Raw genomic sequence first — 26,066 nt, forward strand, 5'->3', positions numbered from 1 at the left:
CATGGAGAGCAACAATGAGACTATGATGGCATACAGACAGACCATGGAGGGAAGGTGGGAGGGGGTCAGGGGCAGCTAGCTGACCACACAGGGAAGGTGGGAGAGGCCATGGCAGCACAGAAGACCATGCATGGCAAGCAGGAGGGTTAGTGGCAGCACAATGGCTATGATGGGCAAAAAGGAGGGTGCAGGGGCATGCACAAAGGACCATGGAGGATAGAAGGGAGGGTCAGGACCTGGGCACAGACAAGAGAGTTCAGGGGAAGGGACCTCACAACAGACCGCGTGGGGCAGGCAGGAGGAGCAGTTGCAGCACAACAGACCAGGGAGGGCAGAAGGGTGTGGCAGTAAAATGGACCATGGAGGACAGGAGGAAGGGGATAGGGGCATGGCATGTGGACAGGCAGAGTGGAGGTGGCAGGGACAGGTTACAGTCATCTGACAATGCTAGGCAGGTGGGATGGGAGTGGAAGCTCAACAGAACACTCAGAGTAGATAGGAGTGGCAGGTCCATGGAACATGGTGGGGAAAAAGGATGGAGCAGGGGCACGCACAAAGACATCGGAGGGCAGGGGGAAGGAGAATAGGGGCAGCAAGCTAAGCACAGAGGCTAAGCAGGAGGTCAATGATGGGCCATAGAATTGGGCAATGGGGGGCAGGAGGAGTGGACTGGTACATCATGCTAAATGGAGGGCAGTGGCAGCACATCAGACCATGCATGGCAGGAGGGAGGAGGCTAGTCCATGGATTCAGACAACAGAGGATAGGGAGGAGGTGGAGGGGGCAGCAAGCTAACTGTTCAGAGAAGGTGGGTATTAGGAACTTTATTGTTTTTAAAATGTGTGTCTGTGCGAACTACTTAAAAGATGAACAAGTATGCAGCATAATCTCACTTTTATTCAGGAAGAAGAGGACGCTTGTGACTGTGACTCCGGGCTCACTTGGCAGAAACACCCCCTGACCCTCCACCCCCCATCGCAAAATGTAATGCCTGTGAAAAGGGTAGGTGGACGCAGTGTTATATAGAACATAGTCCTGAGAGCACGATTTAAAATGAAAACTAGATATAGTATATGGTATAAACTATGCACCAAAAAGTGTAATATAAGATGAACCGGGGCGTGAAATATAATATGCAATACATTGTGCGCAATGACAGATTCATTGGAGAGCACGAGATAGCACAGGCACTAGCGCGTGCTATGCGATATGTGCCTTGGAGTGTAATATGCACAGGGCAGTGTTGTGTAACCTAACTAGTCTCTAAAGTCGTAATATAAAATATGTGCTGGGGAGTGTAACGTTGCATATGCACTGTGACAAAGATATGGATCCCAGATTGTAATATGTATGGCATAGCGCTGTGCCTTATAACATTGGCATTGAGGAAGGCACGTTAGATGGGGCAATATAACCCGTGCGAAGGCAAGTGTGGCATGACATATTCACGGGGTGGTGTTACAGTGCACATGGGCTAGAGAGTGTCATAGCATACACACTAGCTGGTGGAATACAACACAGAGGTGTGTGGCACTCGGCAGGCACTGGTGGGTGTAACACAGCATTGGGCTCAGCCAGGAGCACGCTGTGACTCTCAAGTGAGGTTTGTCTCCTTTCCAGAGAGTAAAATAAAAAGTATTACACATCCGGCGGTGGATGTGTGTTTTATTAACCGTGAGGGGGGGTTTCTTGCATAGTTTGGTTGAATTTTTGTCGAATCCCCTTTGAATGGCTTGGCGTGCGTGTGTATTAAATGTGCCCGTCAATAGCTACCCATGTTTGTATAAATAAACAACAAGGATGTCTACTTGGAGAGTACCCACCGGCGGGGGCACCGGGATTAGGCACGTTAGGGCATCAGACACGTCAGAGCTTCACTAGCGGTGTAAATAAATTCCACGTGGATTCTTTGGATGCATAGTCACCTTTTAATGAATATCACGCAAATCATCATGGTGATAGGTACATACGGTTTGTCCAGCATGTCCTAGGTGTTTCTATAAATATATTTTTAAAAATAATTAATAAAAGACAAAGGCCGGCCCCGGGGGATGGGGTCCCCGGCCGGGGCCATAAGTGGCATGAGGAGGGGGGCAACGCAGTCCCCCGCCTAAAGAATTTTTTTTAAAAAAGGCCATGACCCGGGGGTTGGGGTCCCCAGGGCCGATAAATTAGAAAAAGAAGGGGGGCCACACAGCCCTTCTTCTTAAAAAAATAAAAAAAATAAAAGACCAGCATCGCGCCAGAGGCCACGCCCCCTCCTTGCAGCACTCTGCAAACGCGCCCCCTGGCCAGTTGTAAGTTGGGGAATTAATTCCCCTTCAATACTGAGGGAACCTGAGGGCCAACTTGCCCAACAGGTATCTCCAGTATGCGCCAGGGAGCTGCGTTGCAGACAGGTGTTCTGAGGCCACGCCCCTTTTTACACCTCTATGCAACGCAGCTCTGTGGTGCTTACTGGAGGTACCTAGTGGGCTAGTTTGACCCTAGGGACCCTTAGGATTCAAGGGGACTTAATCTCTCAACTTAGAATGGCCACAGGGCACGTTTACACAGTGGTGAAGGGAGGGGACGGGGCCTGAGGTGACGTGTGCAAACACGCCCTGTGGCACGTTTTAAGTTGGGGAAATAATTCCCTTTCAATCCTGAGGGACCCTGGAGGCCAACTAGCCCAGCAGGTGCTTCCAGTAAGCGCCACTGCTCTGCGTTGCAGAGAGGTGGTGCAGGCCATGCCCCTTTTTACACCTCTCTGCAATGGTGCTTACTGGACGTACCTAGTGTGCTATTTTGCCCCTAGGGACCCTCAGGATTCAAGAGGACTTAATCTCCCAACTTAAAAAACGGCCACAGGGCGTGTTTACACCGTGGGGAAGGGAGCGGACGGGGCCTGAGGTGACATGTGCAAACACGCCCTATGGCGCGTTTTAAGTTTGGGAAATAATTCCCCTTCAATCCTGAGGGACCCTGGGGGACAACTAGCCCACCAGGTGCTTCCAGTAAGCGCCACTGTGCTGCGTTGCAGAGAGGTGGTCTAGGCCGTGCCCCTTTTTACATCTCTCTGCAACGCAGCTCTGTGGCGCTTACTGGAGGTACCTAGTGCTCTAGTTGGACCCTAGGGACCCTCAGGATTCAAGGGGACTTAATCTCCCAACTTAAAACGGCCACAGGGCGTGTTTACACAGTGGGGAAGGGAGGGGACGGGGCCTGAGGTGACATGTGCAAACACGCCCTGTGGTGCGTTTTAAGAGGTAGTTTTAATCTCCTGCCCTATTATATACTAGGGGCTTACAGAGGAGGTCATGCTAATCACAGGGGGACCCCAACGCATAGTGTTCCCTAGTGTATGTAGGTGTTTTCACTGTATTCTTAGTGTCTTTTAACATAGCACTGGCTCTAGGACTGGTTAAACAAAGCAAAAACCAAAGAAAATGATGGACGGAGTGTTGAACATTCCAAGCACTCACCCCCAGTCAACTGATCTGGGTTTAATCCATCACCGTTCTTTAGCCCACTCTGCCACCCCAGTTCAGACATGGCCATATGCAAATCAGTCTGACCCTGTGCCTCATGGGAACAGTCCAGCCCGAACTGCCAAGCCATGTCTTCCCTGGACCGGAAACAAGCTTCCTAGGACCGGTTTCTGGCATTTCAGCCGTCTTCAGCAAGGCTTGCTTGAATCCAGTCGCAAAGTGAGCAAGGGACTCACGTCTGAGCATACCCTGCCAACTTATGGCAAACAAAGCAAAAACCAAAGAAAATGATGGACGGAGTGTTGAACACTGCAAGCACTCACCCCCAGTCAACTGATCTGGGTTTAATCCATCACCGTTCTTTAGCCCACACTGCCACCCCAGTTCAGACATGGAAATATGCAAATCAGTCTGACCCTGTGCCTCATGGGAACAGTCTAGCCCGAACTGCCAAGCCATGTCTTCCCTGGACCGGAAACAAGCTTCCTAGGACCGGTTTCTGGCATTTCAGCCGTCTTCAGCCAGGCTTGCTTGAATCCAGTGGCAAAGTGAGCAAGGGACTCACGTCTGAGCATACCCTGCCAAGTTATGGCGAACAAAGCAAAAACCAAAGAAAATGATGGACGGAGTGTTGAACATTGCAAGCACTCACCCCCAGTCAACTGATCTGGGTTTAATCCATCACCGTTCTTTAGCCCACTCTGCCACCCCAGTTCAGACATGGCCATATGCAAATCAGTCTGACCCTGTGCCTCATGGGAACAGTCCAGCCCGAACTGCCAAGCCATGTCTTCCCTGGACCGGAAACAAGCTTCCTAGGACCGGTTTCCGGCATTTCAGCCGTCTTCAGCCAGGCTTGCTTGAATCCAATGGCAAAGTGAGCAAGGGACTCACGTCTGAGCATACCCTGCCAACTTATGGCAAACAAAGCAAAAACCAAAGAAAACGATGGACGGAGTGTTGAACACTGCAAGCACTCACCCCCAGTCAACTGATCTGGGTTTAATCCATCACCGTTCTTTAGCCCACTCTGCCACCCCAGTTCAGACATGGAAATATGCAAATCAGTCTGACCCTGTGCCTCATGGGAACAGTCCAGCCCGAACTGCCAAGCCATGTCTTCCCTGGACCGGAAACAAGCTTCCTAGGACTGGTTTCTGGCATTTCAGCCGTCTTCAGCCAGGCTTGCTTGAATCCAGTGGCAAAGTGAGCAAGGGACTCACGTCTGAGCATACCCTGCCAACTTATGGCGAACAAAGCAAAAACCAAAGAAAATGATGGACGGAGTGTTGAACATTGCAAGCACTCACCCCCAGTCAACTGATCTGGGTTTAATCCATCACCGTTCTTTAGCCCACTCTGCCACCCCAGTTCAGACATGGCCATATACAAATCAGTCTGACCCTGTGCCTCATGGGAACAGTCCAGCCCGAACTGCCAAGCCATGTCTTCCCTGGACCGGAAACAAGCTTCCTAGGACCAGTTTCTGGCATTTCAGCCGTCTTCAGGAAACAGGAAAATGTTAGTGGAACAAAGTCGTTAGTGCCTGATTTTTGTCCATTGCGAGGCAAGATGGCGGTCGTCTAAGACCGTTGTGCAGAAGGTCCAGCGCTAGTGAAGCTATGAACTTTGATATTCAACAATGAGAGGAGAGAAGAAGGAGCATATGGTCCACACTTCGTGAAGAGAAGAAGAGGGAATGATTGAGGAATTTATCGGATAAGCGGGCAATTAAAGAGATCGCTATCTTTTATGCTTCCTGATGGTGCTGGTAAACGATAAGAAACTAAACGCGAGTACAGGAGCTTACCTTAAGACTCTTGGCTCGCTTATTGGTCTCTCTGTCATCCGTTTTCTTTGCCGCGAGCAGCTGATGGTACCACGAGAATCGAAGGAGCCGCTACGCGGGGGTTTAGATTGTCAATCCGCCTTTAGCGATAACGTTAACGCTAACATGAAAGATTCTGCGATGCCTCCTAAAAATGCTGGTTCCTCCGCTGCGGCCAAGGCAAGGGCTGCAGCAGCAGCGGCGAGACAGGCACAGCGTGAGGATGCCGTAATCGGCAAACGGACTACTCAAGAAACTAATGCGGGCTCCAGGACTCCTAGGCAGGGGTCTAGGTCTGCGTCTTCGGGGAAAGCGAAAGGAAGCACAGCCGGCCCCACAGTGGCTGATCTCCTTCGCCGAACATCTGGTGGAGTACTTCCAGGTCAGGCAAAGCAGGGTCAGTCGGCGAAAACAGACGCAGCGTTACAGACTCGCTCGAGAAGCTCCGAAAACCTGGAAAGCTCCGGAGGCTCAGCTAGTGAAGTAAGTCCCGCTATATTAACGGGGGATGTGATTGAGGAGTTGGAAGCAAATTCACTTGACGTAGGTAATGCCAAGGAAGCTCGTCAAAATAACCTCAGTATATTTAATTTACCTCATCCCAAAACTGGCATAATTACGAACATAAAGATAAGCGAACTACCAGCGATAAGGCCGACCAAGCCATGGTAACTCCCATAATAGCATCCGAAGCTCCCCTTAATGAGATCATGGCTGACCTGGATGTCAATATATCTCAAAATCAGATGGTTACCACGCCTTGTCTGGTGGGGGGTCAGTCACCCTAACGATACCCAAGATAAAACTATTGAGAGGGCTGGGTGTAGCACCGTGTCAAGCAACAACAGGAGAGCTCTTGATGCAGATGTGGAAAAGGACCCAAGTGACTTTTATTCCTTCTCGGACGAGCTAGAATCGTCGGATGAGACATGTTCAATATCAACGGGTAGTGACAATGATGATGACTCTGGCCACGGTGCTCAAAAAACTGTAGTTAAAAAAAGAAAGGGCCATCACGGTGCGACTGATTTGGTATGGGACTATACCCCTACAAGGCAACCTACCCAATCTACCCAATCTATGCCGGAACAACCTACAGAGTGCACAGCATCGAATATCTCATCTCCATTCCACCAAGCTGCTGCTCCTGATTGCTTAGATCACCCTTCAGGCTCTTCAGCTACTCTCGATACAGTAATGGACACTGTTCTCCAAGCTATTGCAGCACACAGAGAAGAGACCGCACATGACGGGCGTAAGGCCCAAAACACTCTACGAAAAGTACAAGGGGTGGTTCGGAGATTGAACAAAACCGTCAGCAAATTTGGAGACAGACTGTCTGACCTTGAATCTCGCATAGTATCCAATGAAACTGAGATTGCAACAAACTATGAGTTAGTAGAGTCACATGAAGCAGAGCTCTCTGATGTAAGATGGAAGTTAGAGGATTTCGAAAACTGCCTCCGAAGAAATAACCTCCGTGTTCTGGGAGTCCTGGAAACTTTAGAGGGGGAGGATGCTCGGGCTTTTATTATCAGATTATTCCGTGACTCTCTACCTGAATTGTCGAGCTGGAACTGGGACTTAGAGATACAACGAGCTAACCGCGTGCCTCTGAATCTAAAACAACCTACACGCCCGGGGGGGTATCCTCGTGCAATCTTAGTATATTTTGGTAATTTCCTCCTCAGGCATGCAATATCTGAGAAAGCCAGACCGGAGTCAAAACGAGCGAGCGGCACAATCTCTTATTTCGTACGCCCCGATTTCTGCCACGCCACGGTGGAAAGGAGGTGGCGTCTTCGCCAGTTGATTAAACCTTTTCAAGAGAAGAAAGTATTGGCTTATCTGAATAATCCAGCCCGTCTTAAAATAATTAATGGGGGGTCCATAAAATTGTTCACATCTGAAATCAAGGCCAAGGAGTTCTTAGATGCCTTATGAAGTAGCTGTCAATGTAGCGCTGTTAAGTTTCCGTGATATTAGGATGATATTAGGCTGCACTTATTGAAGCATTTCAAGGTTTATCATGGTTGAAAAAAGGTGTCACGTAATGTTAAACACAAGCTCCAGCGCTGGACCTCGTTATGCACATTCATCAAATAGACTCTTATGGAGTCTAAAAGCCTCACGGAGGGTGTGGGGGGGGGGGTCAGGGGGGCGGTAGTCAGGGGGGGGACGGAAGGGCCGGCGCAAGCCGGAATGGAGGAAAAAATAAGGGAAAAAATGGCAATTCCTTGCGTATATTGAATTTTAGAGCAATAAATAAAATGTTTTTCTATATTTTTGGTGAGATAATCATTCAAAACAACTCGACACTGTTATGGGGAAGTTAAAAATTTGCTCTTGGAATGTGGCTGGGCTTAATGATAGGGCCAAGAGAGCTAGTATTTATGAATTAATTAGGCAAGGGCCCTTTGACATTCTTTGTTTTCAAGAAACTCATATTACATGGTTAGATAGGGACTCACTAAAAATGCCTGGGTTTAACTTATTAGCAAATACTTCACAAACCTCCAAAACCTGCGGTGTAGCTATTTTTGCCAGAAGCTTCTTGGGGCAAGCGAAACGCAAACTAGTAGACGCCTCTGGTAGACGGGTCATCATTGAGCTAGAACCTGGAATAACACTTTGCTCAGTTTATGCTCCGAATCATGATGACCCACATATATTTGAAGAGTTGGAGCTTGAGTTGGCTTCCTGGCCTAAGGTATTGATATTGTATGGGGATTTGAATATTCCTTTTAAACATTTAGGAATGCCTTATCACCAATATCTGTCTACCTACACAGGAAGAAACCCCAAAGTTTACAGAGCATTCTCCCAACTAAGAGAAAGCTTTGACTTAATCGATGTCTGGGCTTTCAAACGACATTTTGATCCCGGTTATACTTATTTTTCATTTCCACACAATAAATATGTGCGGATCGACTATATGTGGTTGGTCAGTAAACAGATCTCGGGCGCAGAAATCGAAAAAAGACCTAAGACACTCTCTAACCATAATATGCTTACTCTTACTATTAATTTGTCCAACTTGCATAGGCCCCGTTTTAATTGGACTTTCGATAGAAAACTTCTCGCTAATAAAGAGTACATAGATAACATCAAGACATGGACACAGGGCTACTTTGACTCTAACCGATATAGCACGTCGAGGGTCATAGTCTGGGTCTGTTTCAAGGCTGCTCTTAGGGGTGAAACTATCAGCTTCGTAGCTAAACAAAAGAAAGAGGCAGCCCTGGTTAACCAGCGGCAGATGTTAGACCTTGCCGAAGTTGAGCAGGAACACACTTCCGATATAACTAAAGTAGGTGATGGTAAAGCCACATTATGCATATTGCTAATTCTGAAAACTACAATCAATAGCAAGATTAATCAGAAATCAGCAGAAACCTACCAAACTAGCCGTAATAAATTATACGAAGACGGGGAAAAGGTCAGAAAACAACTAGCCCTTCGCACCCGACAGAAACAATCACTTAATAAAATCAGTCATATATACGTAAATGGTGAAACTTGCAGTGAACCAGACAAGATACTAGAGGTCTTTAAGGGATATTATGAGAATCTTTATACTAACGAAGAGACTCTCGAGTCGGACGAAATTAAAGAAATACTACGGTCTTGGCTAACGCAATGTGGAATGATTAATACTCTCGATGCAGCCACTAGAGATGACTTAGATAAAGACATTACGCTAGTCGAAATACAAGCAGCCTTATCCGACCTGGCCTTTGGTAAGGCAACTGGTCCAGATAAGATCCCCCTAGATTTATATAAAATTCTGGGATCGGTCATTATACCATACATATTAGATCTCTGTATAGGTATACAGGGGAACGGCATTACGCCTCCATCTTGGAAAGAGACCAATATAGTTATATTTCCTAAGAAGGGTAAGCCCCCAGAGCTCCCCAATTCGTATCGTCCTATCTCATTAATAAATTCAGATTCGAAAATATATGCAAAGGTCTTGGCCAATCGGCTCAGGAGGGTGGTAGAACATCTGGTCTCCCCGTGGCAGCACGGATCTATTCCCCATAAAGGAACTACGAATCATATCCGTAGGGTCATATCACTATTCGACATCATGGCTGCGACGGGGGGCCGGATGTCTATGATCCTCCTGGACGCGGAGAAAGCCTTTGACCGAGTTTCATGGAAATACCTGTGGGCGATAATGGATCTTAACAACTTTGGGGCTGGCTTTGTTAGATCTATACAAGCAATGTATCAAGATCCAATTGCTAAAGTTCAGACGATGGGCCTAGAAACTAGACCATTTAACATTCTAAGGGGCACAAGGCAGGGGTGCCTTTGCTCCCCAATACTGTTTGCCTTTATATTAATCCACTGATTATGAAACTACTGGCAAGTACTGCGATAATACCTATTAAAACAGGCAAGCATGATACTAAGATACTTGCTTATGCCGATGACGTAGCGGTTGTAACACCGAACCATACCGAGGCAATCGGAGAAATTGAAAATATAACTCGGTCCTTTGGGGACATGTCCGGATATTCTTTGAATCGTGAGAAAACGGTTGTTATTTGTACAAACAATATTTTATTTAATGACCCCAGAAAATCAACAAATGCTGTTTATTTAGGTGTCTCTATATCCCCCAAGATTGAAAATATTAATCAACTTAATTATGATCCTATGCTCCAAAACATAAAGAAAGACCTTTTGAGGGTTAATAGCCTTAATCTTTCAATTATTGGTAGGGTTAATATTGTAAAAATGAATATTTTTCCGAAGATACTGTATTTCTTTCGTGCAATCCCTTTAATTATTGAGGATAAGATGATTACAGCCATAGAGTCACAAATTTCTAAATTTATTTGGGGATATGGTAAAATTAGGAGATCTTCTAAACTTTTATCCCTTCCACAGGAGAGAGGAGGTCTGGGGCTTCCAAATATAACTTTGTATGTTTGGGCTAGTTTTCTCCAAGGGATGTTTCCACTTTTTAATATAAAACCAATAAGTAATATTTCAGGCCTGATTGGGATCCCCTCAATATATGAATTAGCTGTAGGGAAGAAAGTCAAAGGTTTATTGCTGAGACAGATAGAGCCATCGTATTATAAAAAAATTAAGTTTAAAATTATTGAGAGTGCTTGGAGGATATGGAAGAAAACTTCCAAACATTTGGATATCCCCAAAATTAATAAACATATGCCTTTATGGCACTCCTTTCTTCTTTCTCCCCAAATCAATGACGACATCGCCATGAGGTGGGAGTGCCTTGGGCTGGTATCAATAGGAGATTTTCTTGACACTACGCCCAGCTCGAGGTTCACAAATCTTCAAATAAAATTTAACATTCCGACCTTTGACTTCTTTAAATATATTCAGATAAATGCCACACTGTCTGCGAAACTCCCAAATATTTCAATGTTGAATATTTCTATTTTTGATTATATTGGGGGAAGAAAAATTCTAGTATAAGTATATTCTACGAATTGTTACTGGCACAACAACATGACGATTCGGAGAGAACAGAATCTCTTTGGGCATCTAAATTGATCAATCCAAATGTTGATATTGACAAGGTTCTCTCTCTCGCCGGGAAAGTTTTTTAACATCAACTCTTAAGGCCCAACTATACAAGACCATATACAATTTATACTTTACACCGGCAAAATTGTATGCATGGGGGAAAAGAATAGACAATAAATGCCCCAGGTGTGGTATAGGTTCGGCCCACTTAATACATATGTTTGTCGAATGTCACAAATTAACTGCTCTCAAATTTAAAAATCAGATTTCTGGGAAGAGGTATTTGGTCATAAAGTTCTTATGTCCCCAACCCTCTTCCTACTAGGTCATGACAATATCCTTGGGCACAGTAAAGAAGAAGAGACATGTTTGTTTTTGGGTATGGCTGTATACAGATTGATATTGGCAACAAGATGGAAAGATATTGATCCTCCTAATTTTCAAGTTTGGATAACGCGGTTCTTGGCGATTTCCAATCAAGAAATGGCAATCTATTCAGCCAAGGGCACGAAGGCTAGACAACGTGGCACTCAAATTTGGTTACCTATTATCTCCTGGAAAGATAGGTTTTAGTGTCTTTCTTTATTTAGTATATATGTCAGATTTTCTTTTGTCGTAATATGTCTTAAAATTTATAGAATTTACATGTTTTAACATGTCATTTGACTTATTATTTCTCTCTCAATAGACTTTATAGAACTGAAATATTGTCTTCATTTGTTCTATATATTTCTGAATGCATTGATGTTGCCTAATAAAAATGTAATTTAAAAAAAAAAAAGAAATTCTCTGAAAAAACCATAGGTTTCAGGTGCGTTATAGTTAGCTGGACTTTTCACTCGTACAAAACCATTGAAATTCCCCCGTTATATATAGTTCAGCTAACTATAACTCGCGCGCCCGCAATGCACTGCTGATGACGTCACATATTACATTACTCATGACATGGTCAGTGACATGGTCAGTGACATCACTGATGACATCACTGATGACATCATCCTTGTGATAGAGTGGCAGACCTCCTCTCCCCCTAATATAACCTTTGATACACACATTCAAAAATAGAAACTAAAATGTTCAAAACAATGGACATACCAATACCAGTTACAACAACCTATTCAGTAATTCTAAGATCCACATACAAATCCACTCATTCACCAACAGTCCTATACAGTCACTCATACATGTACTCACTCATCATATGTACTCATACACCTATACATCCTGTTACACAATGCCACTCATCCATGCAGTTACTCACACACATAGTCACTCATGCTAATAAAGAATCAAACATCCATTTACTTGCATATACAGTTATACACACACCACCACACTTACTTCTACAGAAACTTACACATACTTAGTCTTTTAAGCAATCACTTATAGAAACACATACTTATTCATACAGGAACTCTTTCAATCTCTCACTCTCACATATACTCACTTATATACACCAATAGTCACATGTACTAGTTTAAAACATATGTAGTTACTCATAAAGACACTATTGAGACAACCATTCACTCACTAACACACCCATGCACACACTCATCCACCCATACAGTCCTGCTCACTTGCTGTCTTCAACACATACAAACAGTGAGTCACTCATTCATGCACCTATGCGCTACGTAATACCCCCCACCGAATGATACAGACACTCAGACAGATACTCAAAAAACCAACTAATAACCTATATAGACACTCATGTAGCTACTCACCAACCCATGCGACCACTTATACACAAAGTGAGAGACTGATACAGATATTTACATATTTAAACATTACTCACTAAGCCATGTATTCTCTAAGATACACTTAATCAGTCAGTTATACAATCAATTTTTCAAAAACAAATCATCCTTTTAGACACTTATATACCCATTTATTCTTCCATCGACCTTGAGATATACATATGTAAAACATATGTAATTTTCAGAAAAACACCCATTCACTGGATGATGTCATCAGTGATGTCATTTGAGATGTCATCAGTGATGTCATGAGTGATGTCACTGACCATGTCATGAGTTATGTAATATGTGACGTCATCAGCAGTGCATTGCGGGCGCGCGAGTTATAGTTAGCTGAACTAACTATAACAGGGGAATTTCAATGGTTTTGTACGAGTGAAAAGTCCAGCTAACTGTAACGCCCTTGAAACCTATGGTTTTTTCAGTGAATTTCTAAGGTTTTTTAAATGCTAATTCCTAACTATAACGTGCCTGAAACCTATGTTTTTTTCAGTGAATATATATATATATATATATTTAAAAATAAGATATTTTATAAAGGCTATCAAGGCAAAAATGTATAGAAAGAAGTTGTATTGTTTTACGTAAGCCTTGGTGTCATGTACATGCCCTACATTACTCACGATGCATTGTTTTGAACACTATGGAAATCTGAAATGGATTAATTTCACAACTTTTACTAGTTGTTTTTTTTTTTTACTACTTTGAGTACTTCCAAAATAAAGAACATTTTGTTAAGACATCTGGAAATAACTTTTATCCATAGAAGTTTATTATACCAGTTTTTAATGTAGATATGTTTATATAGGTACATTGTAAAGAACTGGCCTAGAGCATCAGATACAGGGACTGGTTTGTATATATTAGATACTCCAGTGAGGGCGTCAGCCTGGAAGGTAGTCTCAATGAATTCTTCTTTAGGGGCTGGATGGAGATTCTGCACTTAGTCCCTCGCCTGGAGCTGCAGCCTCCTGTTTTCTTGATGTTATTCTCTCCTCAGTGTGGGAACTTCTCCTTAGTGCAGGAATACAGGTCATACCAGTGCTTCCAAATTTCTTGCGCCAACCTCTTTGTGACACCCACAGCACTATTCTTGTGCTAGATCCTGGTCCAAATAGGTTTTTTGGTTGGCTCCGGACAAGGCATAGATAATTTGCAGAATAACTTGTCATGTACAGACAGTATTCTAGTTTTTTTTTTGTTAAAGTATGCAAAATGTCAGCAAAATTCAGCGAAATCTTTGATTTTCTGGTATATGTTAGCACAAAATAAACTTCACAGCAATTTTACTCAAGGATGGATTTAAACAAAGCACCTCGAACAACAGGAGGCTTGTGTTGTGTTGTTCCAATGCATTCATTGTAAATCTTTGCCACAAAGTTTGCAGTAGTGGTGTCATTTCATGAATTTCGTGCAGCAAATGTGATGCAAAATTCCAAAATTACATGAATTACGCCAGCTTAATTGAAATTTCACCCAGACCTATTACAGAGGCACATTCCGCCACTTGTATTTCTAACTCTTGGTGGCTGAATTTGCCTTTTTTCTTCTTGCCAACCTCCTCATATGGCTCGTCGCTTAACATAGTGCTTAGAGACAGTCCTGTGTTGGGAGAGGCCTTCTCGAAATGTTTCGAGTAAATGTACATCCTGATTTGGCTGGTGTTAAAGTCGCAATTTGCGAGTCGTACCAATTCCTATTCGGTCTTTAAAAATAGCAAATGCTTACTAAGCACCATTTGCCTACAGGAAAGTTTTGTAAAACATATTCGGCAATTCCGAATTTGAGAATCGGTATTTGTCACAACTTACGAATCGCTAAAGATTGTTTTCATATATCAGTCACAAAGTTCGGTCATTAATATGAAGGAGCTGTTGTCGACACCGCAGTCTTTCACGAAATACAGAGTTAAAGAATGATGCTGGTGTCCTGTCAAGGGTCAAGTTGTGGGAATTTTAAAACTTAAGAGTATGCCTGCCAAATAGCTGGATCTGAAGGATATTTGGCGCTTACAAAAATATAAAATATTTATCAACCAAAACATTCCCAAGGAAGAAAACCTCTTTTACCACAAAATGAGTTTAATCATTCTACTGCTGTGCGTTTGGAAAGAGAAGTGGAAAATACAGAGTTTGCCACTGTGATGATCGTTTTATTGCTTCATTAATTTTGGAGCATTTTGTCTGTATGACCATATGTTCAGGCGCAGATGACTGAAATCAATACTTATGACTAAAGATGTGAGACATATCCATCATGCTTCCAGTCTATGACACTACTCAGAAGACACTTATGTAAAATAAAGTGGTAATGGAATTTATCTGGAGAGATTCGGGGTTCGGGCCAAAAGAATACTACTCGCTGTCTGAATATTGTGTTGACTGCTGTCCTCTTCCTGACCATGTCCTAATAAGGCACCAAGTTACTTTGATTGGTTGCTGTTTCAGATATTTATTGCCTGAAACTTGGAGCGATCAAATATTTCATTGTTTTGGACTGTTGCCTGGAGCACTGTGTACATTTTATATTAGTACACATACGGTATTTAATAGTGTTCTGCCTATAATGATTAACTGTAGGATTGGTAAAAATATTCCTATCCTTTTTGTACATTTTATTTGTTTTTTCTACTATTTGCTTTGTTAGGCATATTATTGCAAATATGTAATTTTGACAAAACTGCTATTGTTTTTGCATTTTTTTTAAATTTATGAAGCATGAATGTTTTGGAATGTTGGCGTTTTTATGTAATGACTAGAAGTAATAACTATTTCATATTATTGTACTACGGTGATAATATTTGCAGCTGCTACAAACAGGAATAACAAGTGAAGTTGATGTGTGCTGTGAAGCTGGGTATATGACTTGATTGCTAGATACATGTCTTGCAATGGGGTTTAATGCCATTAGGTGTGTATTGTTTCTAATGTCAATCATGCAAGTGGAGGATGTCGGATTCCCGGCATCATACAGTGGTGCAGAATAAATCAGGTCAAGAAATCACAGGGCATAGTTAGTGATAGGGCCCCAATTACATGCAGATAACTCTATAATGCAAAAACTCCAAGTTACATGGAAATTTAAGGGCCCTAATAGTTTAATCAAGAGATACAGGGTTAACTCCTATTTGAGATGCTACAAGGTTCAAAATTGCAATGCTCCAAGAATCACACTTGCTGAGAAGTTGAAAGTTAGCTAAAGAAAGGAAAAGACATCTGTTTGCTGCTACTTACCCTAGTTATACAAGAGTAGTGATGACCTCGATAGCAGTTGGGGTGCACTTAGAATGCTATAATTAAGTAATATGCCAGCAGGGGTGTTAAGTGATAGTGGAAGGACTCCTTGAGGGTATGGAGGCCTGTTTGGGAATACCCCTAACTTTGATGATAGAACTTTCTTTCCAGAAATTGTGACAATGATAGCCCAATATTTCAATGCTAAACTTATATGGGCAGGGGATTTTAATTGTGTGTTGGGCAGGTGATTGACTAAGCTCCCTCCCAACCTGGGAGCGAAACAGAGTGTGGAGATAGCCCTGGGCAGGGCCATGGCAGAACTTAATTTGGTTGAGATATGGAAACATCACCATCGGTTAGCGAATATATATTCTTATAGTTCATCAGTAAAAGGGCCTGGCAGTAGATTATGTGATGGGCGGCACAAAAAATATTGCATTGTTCTGTAATTGATCATATTTAAATAGGTTTTTATCAGGCCATTAACAATTATTCATAACTTACTTTAAAGCCTGACCAAGAATACCACTCTGGAGGCTGAGTGTTGAGGTGCTGTCAGATGAGACCTAATAGCACCATATATGAGAGTTTTTTAGAACAATCCTGATATCACCGACAGTAGAGCCGCAGAGGGGGAAGTTTATAGTGTCACCATGCATGATTCACACCTTTGGGGTCAGGCAACAGTTGGAGAACACGCTAGAAAGCTTGAGAACCAATAGGTCCACCTGGACCGACAGGTAATGGTTTACCACACTGCAGTGGCAACAGATTGAAACTATGAGACAAATGGAGGATATGTGACACGCCTAGACAAATACACATTCACAAGTTTCAGGCAGGGGGAAAGACAAACCAGAATTGCTACAGGCATGGTTGTTCAAGAGGGAAAAGCTAAAGAGGCAATTATTGAAGCTGCACAGAGAGGATGGTTCAAGACATACTTTCGAGGGATGGTATCAATGAGGAATGTAGTAAATACTTAAAGGAATGCTTTTCCCAGTAAAATGATTTAGATATGGTGATCACTGATGGTTATTTACAGGGAATTAATCTGCTGAAGTCTTCGGCTGAGCATATAGCATTGTTTGATGCCCCTCTTGAGCTGGAAGAAATTATGTTTTAATAATTAATTTTGAAGGTTTTGTATAGCGCTTACATGACCCTTGCGGGTATCGTAGCACTTTACAGGGAAAACATAGGGCAAAGTACGATGTATACCATTATTGCCTCCTGGTATAGATAGTTACAAAAGTGTATGCATAAAGCTAGAAAATACAAAAACAGTGATGGCCAACATCCGTCATGCGGGTCACGTCATTGATTATGTAAGTTTACTCATGAGTAAAGACTTTACTTCTTTCTTGAAAGAGGCAGTAGAGGGATTCTTGGGGCGATTCCAGAGGAGGCTCGGTTGTATGTTTTTTTCACAAAATCTTTGTGGTTTCGGAAGAAGAGTACTGGAGCTCCTGGAGGATCTATCACCACCTGAGAGAACCAATTTGTGGGCCAGATATCTCAATCTTGTAGTGAAGGGCTTTCTGAGTCATGCAAGCAATTTTAGTTGAATTCTTGCTTCAAATGGGAGGCAAATGAGAGCTCTAAGGTCAGGGGAAATGTGGCAGTTAGCTGTACTGAGGATCAAATTAGCTATTAAATGACAGCCAATACAGCATCTATCACGCTTTATTGCGAACTTCATGAGGAGGCTGCCCTCACAATTCCTGAATTCTTTAATTGGAATATGATGATCTTTGCATATTTGAATGTACTCATTATATATAGAGCCCCGTTCACCAACATTGTATACATTGTTGAAATATTGGCAAAAGAGAGTATGACCCCTTAAAGAACTGTATCTACTGTGCCCTGACGAAGGAACGGTGGACACGAGTTGTACTCCAAAACGCGCGTCGGTGCTGTGCTCTACCTCAATGTTGTCCTTGTATTTTGTTATTATGTTTTTGTAATTTTGGTGTTTCCATTGGGTTATGAATGGTATGACTGATGACTGTTGGTGTGTGTGTGATGTTTAATTGTTTGTGGATAAATAATCTTTTGATATTTATTTTTGTTGTGGGGTTCTTTTCACTTATGAACTATGTATTGTGATGAATTTGATATTTATGAGAATATATTGATAATTTCTCTTTATTAAGTATTTATTTCTGTTTTGGTATAATAAAAGAACATTTTATAAATTTCTGTGTTCTGGGACAACATTAATGTTCTTGAAATGTAGGATGTAATTCTGTAGTATTAATGTATAGTGAGAGAGAGGTTTTTGTTATTGTTCGCAGTATCCTTTAGAACCTGTGATGAGCCTGGCAGCCGAATTGAGGGAGGCTCTTAGAGGGGCCATTGTAGACCTGGGAAGTCCGCAAAGAGTTGCCCTACCATAATCTAGTCTGGGGATTACTAGAGCATGTAATGCCAATTTGAAGTCATTACAGGGAAGGAAGGGGTTTGATTTTCTCAGAATTCTCATCTGTATGTTCACTCCTCTTGTTGCAGCACTGATAGGTTTATGCATGTTTAGATTCCTGTCAAGTGCTATTACAAGATATCTTTCGAAGTCGAGAACTTGAGGCTGGCAGTTGAACGCTGTAAGTTGTTTAAGCCATTCCTCTATGATGGATGTTTAATTGGGAGGAGCGATTAGGACAAATTCAGTCTTGAGGGTGTTTAGTTGAAGGTGGTTTTCAGCAAGCCAAAACTGCATTTTTTGTAGAGTTAAGAGATCGAATGTCCTCCGGAGAGGTGACCTTTAGGTACAGTTGTGTATCTTCCTGTACATTTGATAATGGATGTTGGAAGAGATAAGAATTTCGGTAAGAGGTTCCATGAATAGTTTAAAAATAGTGAAAAGGAGGAGCCCTGTGGGACTCCTAACATGACTGGGATGGACTTAGATAGAGATTGGTTGACCTTGAATCTTTGGGATCTGTTTTGGAGAAAAGAGGTGAACCAATTTAGGATGGATCGTGATAGGTCTATTCTATATCTCAGGAGGTCTAGATGATTGTCGTGTTTAACTGTGTTGAATGCAGAAGATAAGTCGAGCAGGATTAAAAGGCAAGCTTCATTTTGGTCTAGGGTTTTTAGCGCATCATCCACTATGTGCGTCAGAGCCGATTCAGGATTGTGCCCTGTGCGGAAACCGGAGTGGCACTGATCCAGCAGGTTGAATTGTTCGATGTGGTTGCAAAGTTGGATGTGTACACATTTTTCCAGGAGTTTAGCCAGAGTTGGAATGTTAGAGATTGGATGGTAATTGTTTAAGTCTGAGTGGTCTGCAGGTGTTTTTTTTTAGGATGGGTGGGACACCGGCCCTGATTTAAGGTTTTATGGTATAATGCTTTGAAGCAGAGAGGCATTAACAATCTTGATCCATAGTGGCAGTATCAAAGATTTGATCTCATTTAAGAAGTTAGAGAGTAGAGGATCGACAAAGTGGTTAGAGGGTTTCAATAATGTGAGAATTTTTAAGATTGTGCCTTCATTAAAGGTATTAAAGTAGGACCAAGCAGCATTGTTTTTGAGGGTGAGTCTTGATGGGCAAATGTTAAAGGTCGCAAGAGTGGGGGAAAGGGTGTCTTTGGGAAAGAAAGAATAATGCTCTAAAGCTGTCTGCAGGTCAATCTTTATGTTTTCTGTCCTCTCACTGAAGAAAGAGGCAAATTCCTCGCAACTAGGTAAGGAGCTCGGTACAGCTTGGGGATGGGGATGGTAGGCCATTTGATTTGCTTTAACTAATTCAAATAGTTTTTTGGGTCTGTTTTTAGCTTGGTTTGCTGGTTCCTAAAAACGTTTGCTTTAGACCTTCTGATATTTTTGTGGTAGGAGTTCCTGGTAGCTCTTGGAAGCTTAGGTGATCAAGGGACGGAGAGGCTCTCCACCGATGTTCAATTAGTCTTAAGGTACGTCTATCCAAATTGAGGCTGCCATCGTACCATGGTTTGGAGTAGTTGGTAGAAAGTCTTTTCAGTTGTAGTGGTGCAGTACAGTAGTCATGGAACTAAAGTAGTGGTTTCTAAGACCCTGTACATCTGATAAGTCATCAGAAAGAGGTTGCCACTGAGAGATTTTAGTTAGTAGATTGATGTAAGCATTTTTTAGGCTCCTTTGCCAAATTTTAGGTTTGGTAGGTTGAGCTGAGTTTAGTCTCACAGCTTCATTAATGAGAAATATAATGAAGTGGTGGTCCGACCAATAACAAGCGATGATTGATTCAAGTTGAATGAAATCAGCATTGGTAATGATAAGATCTAAGATTGAACCCTTATAATTTGTGCGGCTGTTGCAGATTCGATTCAGGTCGAAGTCAGTAATCAATGCTTTGAGGCTGTTCACAGCAGAGTTATTTAGGTTGTTCCAATGTGGGTTGACATCTCCGAGGAAGATTTGGGTGCCTTGTTGTCCAGTGTTTGTAGTCACGATATCCATAAACTGCTCGATAAAAGTGAGGTTGTCACCTGGAGGGTAGTAGAATGTGTGCAAGGTGTAAACTGGTCTGTTGTAACATGTCATATCAATACAAAGGTATTTGTAAGAGGATAACACGTGTGAGTGAGATCGTTTAACAGTAAGGTTATTCCGATGGATGCGGGCAATGCCACCCCCAGGTCTATCAGATCTGTCTAATCTAGTGATTTCATGGATGGAGGGACCAGAATATCAAGGATGTGTGTGAACGATTCATTTAACCAGGCTTCGGTCAGGACAAGAAGGTCAGGTTCATGAACGAGTATAAGATCAGCTATGTCTTCCGCATGTCTTGAAGCTGAAATACAATTTAGAAGTATACATTTGAGATGGGGCTTGGCAGGAGCTAGGGAGTCCTGTGTGAGGGTGACTTGCATAAGATTGTATTTATTTATTCCTCTATGGGTGGATCGTGGAACCATGTGTGGATTGGGGGGATGGATTGGATTCGGGTATGACTATTTGTGTTAACAGGGCATGATGTATTGCTATTATGTTGCGGAAGTTCATAGGAGCGGAGGAGAGAATTGATATCATTGGCCAATAAAGGTTCCCTCGATCAGAATGGTCGAGTAGGTGAATTGGGGTAGGGTAAAGTTCTCCATCTTGTATGCAAGTGCTTCGGAGAAGGTGATTGCATGGTGGGGGGTATTTTGAGAATAGTTACTATGATCATCACCAAATCCCTATTAGGCCATCTGACCTTAGGTGAATGTAGGATAAGGCCAAGCAGGCTTTGGAGGTCTGTTTTGACTGTAGTGAGAGTGAGATCTCGTCAAGTCTTTAACTAGTGAGGGGTGTGTATATACTACTTGGTCAGGGGCGAGTGGGTGGGCTAGGAGTGGGATTTATGGGGTTGCAACACCCTGGGCCTATGTAGGTGGCCGGTAGGAGAGTGAGTTATATTGGGAGGAAGGAGATGAGATAGAGGGAGAAGATGAGGCGAGTACCGTATGGGTGTTGGGGGGCAGGAGATATGATGTTGGTCAGAGTTAGCAGGACCAATTAAGAATTTGTGTTGAGTAATGGGGGATGGGGTGTTGGCGAAGTACTGCTGGGGCAGAGTGACTTTCACAGCCAAGAGATTCTGATGGAGTTGGACTGGGTGTGTAATGAGGTTGGGGTTAATACATGCTTGCCTAGTGGGGGATTCTGGTGGCGTGTTAGAGGAGATTATCGAGTTTAGAGGGCATGGGGTGGGATTATCAGATCTCATAGCCTTTTACTTGATAAGAGGAAAAATACTATCAAATAGTTCCAAATTGCGGTCTGATGACTGTATGAGGATGATCCCATTATGGATTATGGTGAATCTTGATGCTGCGCTATATATCGAGGATTGGACGATCGAAATCCTGAGACCATTTGATGTAGAAAGAAGTGGAGATAGAGAGCAGAGAAAAGAAGGCTTTCCTCCATTGGACTCTTCTCTTTGTGTAAAAGATGTCACTGGTTAAAGCTCCTTTGTTCACGTAGAAGTAAGGATCCGAGACCAGGGTCTCAGGGTGTGATTTGAGAAGTTTATGTTTAGAACATTTGGCTGTTTTTTGGGTCAAACTTGATGGGTACTTAATGGTATAGGTATGTCGTACAGATAACTCCATATTGGGGTCAATGCTTATTTGAAGAACCATAGCTAGTATATAATGTGGGAGTCCAGGGGAAGATAGGTGGAGAAAGGAGGGGAAGGGGGTCTGTGAAAAATATGAGAGGCCGCGAGTTGGAGGCAAGCTAAGGAAGGGGTGTACCTAATGCAGGCCGGGATGGTGATGGAGATAGGTATAATTGCTATAGAAAATGGTAGAAGGGGAATTAATGAGCAGAGGTGGGAAGGCCTGGGGGACAGGAAAAAGTGAAGGAGAGAAGAAACACTAGGGACACACCCGGGCAGGCTCAAAAGTGAGAGTAAAAGTTGGCTTAGGAGAGTATGCAGAAAGGTAAGACAATGGGATCGGATCTTATCCAGTTGGAGTTTTACAATCTAATGCCCTGCTTGTGCTATAGAGACTGTTGGAGGTATTTCTCGAGGCATGTGATTCCAGACAGCTGCCCGTCCATTAAAGAGATGGTGATAGTTTTGTTGATCTCTAAAGAAGGGAAAGACGCAAGCCTATTTCAATCGTGTAGAACTCCGTCTTTGCTGAACACTCATATTAAAATATTGAGTAGGGTACTATACTACTTGAAGTTACATGGACCCTGATTGTAGATGATCAGATGGGATTCATCCCTGGAAGGAGCATGAGTTTTACCATAAGGACACATATTATGTAGTCTGTGGCAGCATCGGAAAATGACTACGCGTTAGCTTTATTAAGTCTGAAATGTGTGTTCAATGCTGTGAATTGGCAGTACCTGTGGAAGGTCTTATTCTGTATGGTGTTAGAATTGTCAGCGGAGCGGTGGTCGCACATCGCGAACCGCTTCTCCAGGGACTGGATGATCCTGATCATTGAAACGGTCAAGGAAATGATCCAGGTCCTTAATCAGGAAATCTTGGAACTGGAAGAAAAACTCAAAACTAATACCAGTGTAGAAGAAGGAAAAAATAAACTCCTAAATATGAACCAAGAACTACAGGACTTTGAAGAGTATCTTATTAAGAAAAAAACTGAAAAACTAAAAAAAGATATACGGTGGTTCTCTCAAGAAAAAATCTATCCCTATTTACAGAGCAATTTTTTCCAACAAGAAGAATCAGATGTAGGACAGACGAATACGTATCCTCAAAAGAGACAGAAAATTGTTACCTTCTCAGACACTAATTCATCAGATTCGGACCATGAAAGTCCGTTTCTTAATGAAGAGTATGACTACAATCCTAGAAATCGTAGGGGACCCACATATAATCACCATCAATTTGGCCATTCTTCTTTTTTAGAACAAGGCAGGGGCAGGGGACGAGCGAGATTCCAAAGGAAAGGCAGGAACAATTACCGCCAGACAGAGCAAGTACATCCTCAGTCATATATGCGAACGAGAAACCAACAATATTGGAAGTCTCAGTAGACAACTTTGTAGAGAGAGAAAGTATACCCATCTTTAACCTCTCCAGACACCAACTGACGGCTGCAGAAAGTACGCTCCTTAGCAAGGGTTTGTCCTTTGTCCCTAGCACCTTTCCGGACATCTTCACCATGAATAAAGATTTGTTTTCCTTTTTCAGGAAAATCCATCTACACAAATATATGTCAGACATAGTTCCAACAGAAGAGGAAGTAAACCATTCAGGGTGTAAACCACCATCAAGATTTACCCCCACTTTGGAGATGGTAGGACCCGAAGTCGCCATCTTCAAAAAAACGGTAATCAAAGAATTAAAAAGGATTACCAAATATGTCCGTAAGCCTACACCTAATCTTACTAAATTGGAAGTCACAGCACTCAAAGATCTAGGCAAAAATAATTCCATCATAATCAAACCTAGTGACAAAGCGGGAGGAATTGTGATTATGGATAGCTGCTCATACTCTCAGAAAGTAGAGAGCATGTTTCATATACCAGAGCATTACCAACCAGCTCGCAGATCCGCTTTAAAAGATCTTCAGACCAGAATAGAAGCCAGTACATCTAAAGCCTTTATGGATGGTTACATCTGTCAAAAAGAACTGGTTTTTCTAAATAAGAACAATGTGGTCACTCCAACTCTATATGGTGTTCCAAAAACCCATAAAAATACACTGGATCCTCCTCTGCGTCCTATCATATCGTCTATTAATTCATACACGGAACCACTCTCACAATATGGAGATTCATTTCTATGTCCTGTGACCAAACTATATCGATCATACATCAAGGACACGGGCCACATGATTTCAACTGTGGAACACATGCCCTTTAACAAAGAGAGTCAACTGTTGGTCACCCTAGATATAGAGTCTCTCTATACAAACATACCCCAGAATCGAGCCATGGAGGCGGTGGCAGCCCTCCTTAAAAGATCACCGGGTGAGAGACCCAATACTTTTATCTTGGAATGTTTAGATATAGTACTCCATCACAACTTTTTAGAATTTAAAGAAAAACTATATAAACAAATACAAGGTACCAGTATGGGTGCTTCATGTGCACCGAGTGTGGCCAATACCTACATGGGGGAGTTTGAGTTAAAACACATCTATAACGAAATGGCCCCTTTCTATGAAAATATCAACACCTGGCACAGATTTATAGATGATATCTTTTTTGTTTGGACAGGAACTGAAGATGACCTCAACCAGTTCATTGAATGGCTTAATCACAGTGAATACAATTTAAAATTCACGGCAAAATACTCATCAGAAAAAGTGGAATTTCTGGATATCTGGATAAAAAGTGGTAATGAGAACATCGAAGTTAGCCTCTATCGCAAACCTACTGCAAAGAATACAATCCTACAACATGCCAGTTTCCACCCTCCCTGTCTAAAGGACTCCATCCCCTTCGGGGAGTTTCTCAGAATTAGGCGCAATTGTACGAATATACATGATTATAACATACATGCAGAAGATTTAAAAAAAAGACTCATACTTAGAGGTTATCCCAAACGCCTCATTAAGCAGTCCATGAGAAGAGCAAAATACTACAACCGTGACAACCTTATCTCAGGCAATGAGAAAAAGCCCATGGAACGATTAGTATGTGTGGTCAATCACACATGATATAACCAGAAATTACAGCAAATATTAAACAAAAACTGGAAAATTCTCAACACCAATGAAAGTAGTAAAATACTTGAAAAACCCATAGTGGCTTACAGGAGAAATGCCAATCTGCGAGATAAATTAGTCCACAGTAGAATGAAGCACACTACCACCTTAGCTGTACAGAACACCATTGATGGACTACCACAGATTTTAGGGAATCACAGGTGTGGCACATGCCATGCATGCCCTACAGCTATTACAATGGAAACATGGACATATGGTACAAAAAGCGGCAGGCTAAAAAGCCATACAAATTGTAGAAGTTACAACGTAATCTACATTATCTTTTGTCCCTGTGGTCTGGGCTACATAGGCGAAACTGGCCGTGAATTTCGAATCAGGCTCTCCGAGCACAAATCCGCCATCAAAACCCAAAATGAACAAGCTCCCATGGTAAAACATTTCTTAGATCATAACCATGTTGAACATGATCTGAAATGGCTGATCCTTGAAAAAATAGTCTTGAGACCAGGACAAGAAATCAGTAAGGTGCGGAAAAACAGAGAGGCCTTTTGGATTTTCCACTGTGATACAGTTCGCAGGGTCCTCAACGAGGAGATAACTTGGATTATCACATAATTACATCTAACTGGACTGTACCCCACATCTTATACTACTGATTCTACCAATGGCTAAGAGGTAACCAGTACACTTAGAATGATCCTCTGTAGTAGCTTAATCATTGAGCTCCATTGTAAAATGGCATTAGATACAAACTCTTCCTGCTCTCCTGACCATTCTAGATGTATTTTTGTAACATAGGCCTTCTTAGAAGGCACCTGCACCTTAAGTACCTCCATCTACCTTAACTAATTGAACCAAATTGATAAGTCTGCTGAATGATTCTCGTACTATTTCCACAAGGCGCCTCTTCACATTCAACATGATATAAATTAGGCATTTCCATCTATTCTAATATAGTGTCGGCTGAGATTTAATACCATGTAGTTGGTATGAGATCAAATCCCCTTTAAAGAGGGCGCTCAAATACACGAGGACGTACCTAAAGTAGAACTCGCTGTTCCGTAATCTTCTAAAATATAAAACCATAACCCACGAAAGCCCATCTTTTTCACCATTCATAATGATTATGA

This window comes from Triturus cristatus, chromosome 10 (genome assembly GCF_964204655.1).
Source record: "Triturus cristatus chromosome 10, aTriCri1.1, whole genome shotgun sequence".
Classification (NCBI taxonomy): Eukaryota; Metazoa; Chordata; class Amphibia; order Caudata; family Salamandridae; genus Triturus; species Triturus cristatus.